Raw genomic sequence first — 8,924 nt, forward strand, 5'->3', positions numbered from 1 at the left:
CTGCATGAAACAAAATCATTCAAGAGTACAATCAAGTGCAATCATTCTTGCACTTCAGAAAATGCTCTCTGATTCTGTTTCTTATCAATAAATAAAATATAGCAATGATCAGACAAAACGTTGGGTGGTGGGGTATCAGGTATATTCCAGTATGTAATATAGTTTCTCTCTGTTTCTATGTCAGTCTCTTTGCTCTGAAAGTAAATAAGAAGACAGCCAACTACTCAAAGACTCAAAGTCCTTGCTACTTGTTATATCATCTCATGTTTTTGCTTTTGAGCTAGGCATTAGATACTTGTAAAAAATTATTATATTATTTATTTTTGGCTGCGTTGGGTCTTCATTGCTGTGTGCGGGCTTTTCTCTAGTTGTGGTGAGCGGGGGCTACTCTTCATTGTTGTGTGCAGGCTTCTCATTGCGGTGGCTTCTCTTGTTGCAGAGCACGGGCTCTAGGCGCGCGGGCCTCAATAGTAGTTGTGGCTCACAGGCTCTAGAGCACAGGCTCAGTAGTTGTGGCGCACGGGCTTTGTTGCTCCGCGGCATGTTGGATCTTCCCGGACCAGGGCTCGAACCCGTGTCCCCTGCATTGGCAGGTGGATTCTTAACCACTGCGCCACCAGGGAAGCCCCAGCATTAAATACTTTTAAAAAGTAACTTCAGTTTACTAATAATGTGATCCCAAGAGTGAAATCATGACCTCACTGAGGTCCAGATCTGAAATGAACATCAGGAGCAAACTGTTTAGGCCCGAATGGACTTTTAACCTTGGACATGAAAATAATAAGCTTCACTAAAGAACAAGATGAAAAGGGAGTGGGTCATTTTATAAGCAAAGATAGATTTGTTTAATTTAAATGGCTTCTGATTACAGAGCAATCTTTGAGGTTCTTGTTTGAAAACCGTGAGCGCACAATGATGCATTTCTGATGAAATGGTGTGTAAATGTGCTGCCTACAGAAGTGGCAGCTTAAGAGTGCTGCCTATGAAAGCAAAGTGCAGTGTGGGCAGACGCTATAGGAGCTTCCCAACAGGAATTCTCTTATGCGCTGGGTCATGGAGAAAGGGTTGATAATTTTACTGGCATAAATTTGCCATTAACAGGAACTTTAGCATGTTCTGAAGCATTTTCATCATCCATAATACAGCTTACGAACGTTTCTAGTTGTAATTCAAACCTCTACATTCACACAAAAAAGTCTTTTTTTCATAGTGCTTATCAAACAAGTAGAGTCTCATTTGTTCAGGTTGTCATTTAGCACTTGATATTAGGTATCCCTTAGGCAGGAAACTAGAAAAAAATTATTGTCTTTTCATACTAAAATACAGCTGGATGAATTCATCTGGATTTGCATAACACCATGGTGCATCCCTGCTTCAAAGATTAGCCAGCTGTGTCAGACAGCTGTGTATTCACCATAATCGATTTCCGTTTTCTTCTGGCCTCACAGATAGATCTTATTTCCAGTTCTTAAGTGTAGTGGATACAATGGAGTTCTAGCCAATGGAATGCAGAAGGGTTATATGCCATTTTCAGGCTAGTGCAGAAGGGGCTATTGTGTGATTTTTCCCTGTTTTCTCTCTTTCCTTCTGTCAGCCAAATGGCTTTGGAGAACTCAGTGGAGGTGTATGAGTTCCTAGCAGATGGTGGGAGTATAGTATGTAAAGAGCCTATGTTCCTGAATGACTTCATGGAGCAAATTAGCCCCTGCCCCCAGGCCCTGCTGATTGGACTTACTGTGAGTAAGAAATATACTTTTATTGTGTTAATCCACTGATTTTTGGAAGTAATCCCTAAATGAATGCAGCTTGATATGATCAAAAGTACCAGATAACAGATGATAGTTTTAAAGCTGAAACAGACCTAGTGACCTAGTGACCTAGTGACCCAGTGACCCAGGCACCTATTCGACAGATGCTCTCGTGGCCCAGGCAACACACAGTCCCCTTGCTGCTCCAGATGGGCAGGAAGGAGAGCAGTGCCCACTCCACACACTGCGCCAGGACTTCAGCAACAGCATCCCTCCAGGCAACAATCTTAAGATTTCCAGAGAAAAGACTCAATTAAAATAGCCCAACATTCTTCTTTTATAGGTGAAAAAAATTGAGACTTGGAGTGTTTAAGTGATTTGCTCAAAATTACTTAATTATTAAATGAGGACTATAAACTAGGTCCCCTAACTCATGGTTGAGGTAATTCATATTTATAGGTCATTAAAAGCAGTTTTATTCTGAAATGCATGAAGATAATTACGAGCTATAAAGTTCAAGGAACTAGTTCTGGACTTTAGGCAAGTCAGTATCTGTAGATTAAAATAAAAGTAGATGAAGAATGGTCTCAAATTCTTAGCTACTCCTCCATTGAGAAGTAGAGTCTAAGTCTCCTCCTCTTGAGTTGGGCTGGCCTTTTCAAGTTGTTTGACCGAGAGAATATAGCAGAGGGGATTTCTAAGATTAGGTTATAAAAATCCTTGAAGTTTCCACTAGGTTCTTTTGGAACACTCTCTTTGAGTTTTCACTTAAGTAGTTTGACTACCCTCAGCCTGCCGGCTCTAATGGTCGCGTGTAGGGCCTCCAAGCCAACGGCTCCAGCTGAGCTCAGCTTTCCCACCACCCCTGTGAGTGCCAGACCTGTGAGTAAAGCCAGCTTGGACTCCTCAGATCAGCTCATTTGTCAGCTGAAAACCACAAATTGAGAGAATTCCCCAGCTGAGCCCCACTTGGATTTGTGACCCACGAAATCATGAGATATGACAGAAAATGATGGTTGTTTTAAGCAGCTAAATTTTGCCGTAATTTGTTTCACAGCAATAGATAAATAGGATGCCCAGTGAATGAAGTATTCTCTTTAGTATGTAGTGTAAATGTTAAAAATGTGGAATGAGGCCAGTCTTCCTGCGTTCAAATCCGGGCTCCACCATTAACTAATTGTATGATCTTTTGTGTGTCTCAGTTGCCCAATCTGTAAAATTTGGATAAAAATAATGCTTACCTTACAGTGGAAATTAAGTGAATTAATATTAATATTCTTAGAACGTTACCTGGCACATAATAAATAAAACATAAAAATTGGCCCCATTCCTTGCTTATTAGTTTCTCACTATAATCCTCATAACACATTCTCTCTCTGGTTGGCTCAGCAGGCTGCGAATGTGTTGGTGTGCCAACCACATCAGCCTGGTAAAGTTGGAACAGTTTTTCCCAGAATCCCCTTTCCTCTCGTTTCAGGTTAGAGCCAGACAAAAGAGGAACTTCTGCAGGGTTTGGAAGGCGAAAATGAAGCAGCAGTCATTTCTCTCTGTATTATTTTCTTGGGGCTGCTTAACGAATGACCACAAATTTGGTGGCTTAAAAGACCAAAAATGTATTCTCTCAGAGTTCTGGAGGCCAGAGGTCTGAAATGAGTTTCACTGAACTGAAATCAGGGTGTCAGCAGGGCTGTCCTCCTTCTGGAGGCTCCTGGGAGAATCTTTCCCTTGCCTCTTCTAGCTTCTGGCGGCCGCGAGCGTTCCCTCACCCCTGGCAGCGTCACTTCAGCCTCTGCCTCCTTCCTCCTTTTCCCTCCTCCTCTACTGTGTGTGTCAAATCTCCCTCTCCCTTTCTCTTATATGGACATTTATGAGTAGATTTAGGGCCCAATGGACGAACCAGGAAAATCTCCCCACGTCAAGATCCTTAATCACAACGGCAAAGACCCTTTTTCCTTCTCAGGTAATATTTGCAGGTTCCAAGGATTTAGACCTGATATCCTTGGGTGGCCATTATTCGGCCTTCTGTACTCTCTCACTGTAGTGTTCATTATTTCCTCTGATTGACTCAGTAGGCTACTCACGAGGTGGTTTACAAACCATATCAACTTGGTTAAGTGGGAACTACTTTTCCCAGAATCTCCATTCACTGTACGGGTTCAATGGTTAGAGTTGGGCAAAGGATGAACCTGTACAAGGTTTGAGAGGCAAAAGTGAAGCAGTGGTCATTTCTCTCTGAAGATCACGGTGGTTATGCAGTGACAGCGAGATGCTGATGGATTCTAGGCTGTCCCCTCTTTGCAGCATTAGCTGAAAATGAAGGAACAGTGTGATTTGACAACCTCAAAATGGTAGGTCATTCTAGGCCACATTATTAGAAGTATAGGGCCTGGAGTGATGTAGATAATAATTACATATCATTGATCAGATCTCAGGTGGGATCTTTATTTGAAGATACATGCTAATTTAAAACTATTCAAGGAATACAGAGAAGTACAAAGAAAAAAGCAAAAAATTATCTTTACTCACAACTCAGAAGTCACCATTTTAACTTTAGGTGAATATCACTCCAAACAGTACACAGGTAACTAGGAAAAAAAGATGACTTCAGGATTAAAGGATTTATGAAAGGATAGATTCATAGAAAATTATGTGGAAAAAATTTCATATACCTGAAGGCAGTTAAGCTGAGCATAAAATTTGTGATTATATATGTCTTATTTCAGAACTTTGTAGAACTTCACTGACTTGTTACTGAATAATTTTTTTCCCTTTATGGTGACTTTGAGTGTGTGTGTGTGTGTGTGTGTGTGTGTGTGTGTGTAGTAACTGAAGAACTCGTTTTTTAAGACTTTATTTTTTTTAGAGCAGTTTTAGATTTGTAGCAAAATTAAAAAGAAGGTAAAGAGATCTCCCATATACTTCCTGCCACCATGCATACATAAAGAAATCTCTATTTTTGAAGTATAGCAATTTAAGTAGGACATATTTATATAGATAATCCTACATTCATTTTTCTTAGATTACAACATACCCATTTGATCTATGTATTTGCATTTTCATTTCAGGGAAATTATTCTTCAGGTTTTTATTTTTACTAATGTAATATATGTATTATGTTTTAGCTAATTATTTTAATCCGTTTTGTATCTTCTGCATTTATTGGGATTACCTCAAGCCTTTCCTCTGCATAATTAATAGATTTTCAGCCATGTCAATTTTGTTCCTTGCTGATTCCAAGTTAGTGATTAGTTCTGAAATAATGTTGTTTCTCAAGCTGTTTATATAGTTGCTTTATCATCTTCTTTTTGAGTTTATGTTTTATTGAATTACTGTTCAGGTTTTATTTTTCTATGGTTCAAAACACTTTTGGGGACTTTTCTTTACCTTGGATAATGTTTTCTTCCATATAGGGTTCTTCATCTGTCTTTACATGCTTTGTTCTCATCCTCTCTTCCTCCTCATTCTCTCCCTAATATCTTTGCTTGTTTTTTCTTTGTGGTTGTTTTTTGCCTCTTTTCCTCAGCTTACTCATATTTAATGTGGGCAGTTTTATCCAGATTCTCAGTGTTTTTGTGTAAAGTGGTTGGATTCTTTTTGGCAGCCTTAACACTTTACCTAAGACTGATTTATCCTCTGCTTGAAAACTGGGAACTGTATTTTATCTCCTTTCTGAAACTTGAAATATATCTGAGAGCTGGAGCCTTCTTCACAGGACTTGAGAGCTGAGTTCTTGTTTAGTATTTTGTTCATCACCCACTCCTGTCTTTGTAGAGTGTACATTATCTAGTCCAAGGTATGTTATATTTTCAAGAGACGGTGGTTTCAGGCTTTAGATTGTTCCCTTGTTTTGGAATTAACCCCTAGACAGTATGCTCCTTAACAATATTTTCTGCCTCTCCTGAGCTTCTGAGAGCCTGATGTCAATTATAGTGGCTTCCACTTTCAAAACTTTCTTCTGTTGCCACTCACTTTATAGTACATCTCTCTCCACATTAAACGTATTAGTGAGAATTCTTAGGATTTCATCAATTTACTTTTTCTGGAACAAACTCAGTAATACTTCTTGGGAGTTAGGAGATACATACAAAACCCCCAGAATTTTCTATTTTTTCTTTAATTGTAATATATTTGTCATTTTTGATTATTGTTTAACTTGCATTTGGGAGCAGGAGATCTTGCAATCCAGTTTTTCTTTGTCACCATTAAAAAGACTTTTGACAACACTTTTGAAATAGTATTATCAATCTAGAACTTATGTAGAAGAAAACAAGGGAGATAATAAAGTGATTCAAAACTTTGACAGTTAAGAAACACTTTAAAAATGTCATTTAAAAAGGAACAGAAGGTCTTTACTTACAGAAGACTCAGACACAATCAGTAATTATTAAAAGCTTTCTGTTAGCACAATGAATAGTTTTAATGTGTGTGACCCCAGAGACAGGAGAAATACCAGTGGGTTGAAATCACAGGGGGACTGATTTCAACTTGATACAGTGAAGAAGCTTCAAAAGTAAAAACATGCCTACCTCTGGATCTTAGCTCTTGTTTTTCACCTTCTTGAAACTTCCTAATCCTGTGATATCTGCTGGAGGTGCTGCATTATTCTCATTAATCCATAGGATTTTCCAGATCCTCCTCCTATTATTCTCATCTCTCCTACATCTTTTCTCCCAGTGTACTGTTGAACTACATAAAAGCAAATGTGGTTTTATAATTATTTGTATTTTTGTTTCTCACGTAAAATATTTGGTCTACCTTAGTGCCTAATACAGGGTCTTGAACAAACAGTAGATGATCAGCAATTTTGACTGAATTAAATTAGATAATATATATTTAAAACACATTTACTCTTTACAAATTATTGAATTAGTTCACGCTAACATAGTTGTCCTATTAATAAAAATTAAATTTACTGCTAACCTCTCTATGTATCCTAAAGTATGTTTTATTTAATGAAAAAAGTTTACCCGGTTATATTACCACTTATCTGAAAATTTATTCTTTAAAAATTTCACAAGATAATTGGACATATAACAATCACACAATCTGTTGGGTATAATCATCAAATTTAAAAAAAGATAAAGTCTTACAGTATGGTATTATATTGAGTACAAATAAATATTTAGCAGTATTACAGCCCTTAGTTTTTGGTGTTCTAACAGGCTGCAAATCTCAGTTTTGCTTAAACTTAGAGGATTTTAACATCCCCTATAAGAACATATCGTAGAAAGAAACCAGTCTGAATGCCTTTCTATCCCACCACTAACCTTCATAATTAATGAGGTCTTTCATTATTTAAATAAATATGCTGAAACCATTTGTCTGAACTAGCAGCTACATATTAAACTGAGTTATTCATAGTTTTGAGTGGGCAGTATTAAGAATTTATATATGCTGTACATTTAAGTGTTACTAATATATTTTTAAAGCAACGTACTTAGCCACAGTTTCACTTCATAATTGGTATGCCATTTGATACTATTAGAACAAAAGCCTTTATAATGGATTATCATATTTGCTTTAACCACTCGAAGCATTGAATATATATTTTAACAATCCAATTTACACATTTTCCTGTTTGTATTCACCACTAATCCTAATCTCTGCCCTCTTCATTGGCACCCTCTCTTATTTTTCTCTGTTAATCTCCCACGTTGTGTCTTCATCACTTTTTAGTGCTTCAAGCTTGGGTCCAATTGCCCCCAAAGGTCACTGGATATTTTTTGTGGAAGTTCCCTTCTCCTTCTCCTCCTCCTTCCTCTCCCTTCCTATTCTTCCCTCTCCACTTCCTCTTCCTCCTCCTCCTCATCTTCCTTCACCTCCTTCCCCACTTTTTTCTTCTTTGTCCTGCTTTTGCAGAGGAGAGGAGAAGCAGAATTGAACTAACCTCCCAAATGTTCTGTATGTGTCTGTAAATTTTTCCATCATCATTAAAAATGGTCCTTCCATTGTTTTGTACATCACATATTTCTGGTGATTAGGGGAAGAAAAATAGGAACTGGAGGAAGAAAGACAAGATAAGGGAGAAAAGAAGTGAAGAGAATCAAGCGTGGAGGGATAGATATGGAAAGTTGGAGGGAAGGGAAGGAAAATTTGGAATGGGGCTACAGGAGAACATAAAGTTTGTGTTTAAAGTGAGATCCAAAGTTCTGATAAAATATAGGCAGAAGAGTTGGAATGGAAGCTGGTAAGCAACGCATCTTTCCCATCTCCATTCTTTGTAGATTTTCTTTTAGTATTTTAGTTTCTATCACATTCATTTTTCTATCTCTCTGACTTCTTTTTCTTTATTTTATAAAATTAAAAAACTTCAGTATACCCTAAGAAAACACACACACACACAACCCCAACAAAAAAACAGATTGTCCTCTTTCAAAAGCTCTCTAAAATCAAGTATGCTGTGACTGGTGCCCATCTACTCCAGTGCCCCCTACTACTCCATGCACAGCAGGCTGTGTCCACAGACGCAGGGAGATATAATATAAACTTAATTTTCTTTTCAGTCTTTTTATTTTCTGTAGTACCTTTAAACAAAGTCTCAATTACAGATTGTTATTGCTCACAGTTTCATAAGACAGAACTTAATATTCTCTTTTTGATGTGACCAGACATCTTATCTTTGCTTTCCCCCACTCTCTTAATAGTAAGCTAAAAATGTTTTTCTTAATCTAAGCTGTGGCTTCGAGTTGGTTAATCCAGTTTAAACAAGTAGGGTTCCTTTCTTCTTCCCTCCTTTCCTTCCCTCCCTCCCTCCCTCCCTCCCTCCCTTCCTTCCTTCCTTCCCCTTGGATGATTTCTCCCTGACACAGTAAAGAGCTTCCTAGGCCCTCAGCACAAAGGAAGTAGGTATTATTACCTACTAGGTATTATTACCTATACCTAGTAGGTATTAACACAACTTCTAGTGTTTATATACCGAGGCATTACATTGCATATAAGTACAAGCTGTACTCCATGTAAACACAAGGACCTTTCCGTGCTCTTAGAGTTGTTTATTCAAAATGACTGAAATATATATTTTTAGATGGGTGAATACTTTATTCATGGTCCTGCCTTTAGTTTATAATCATTTTCTCCAATCCCACCCCTCCCCCATGTAGATGGGGAAAGAGGACTAGGGAGACTTCTTTCCACTCAGAATACAAATATTGAACATAATTTATAAAGCACATATCT

This window comes from Balaenoptera borealis (assembly GCF_965194805.1).
Source record: "Balaenoptera borealis genome assembly, chromosome: 7".
NCBI lineage: Eukaryota > Metazoa > Chordata > Mammalia > Artiodactyla > Balaenopteridae > Balaenoptera > Balaenoptera borealis.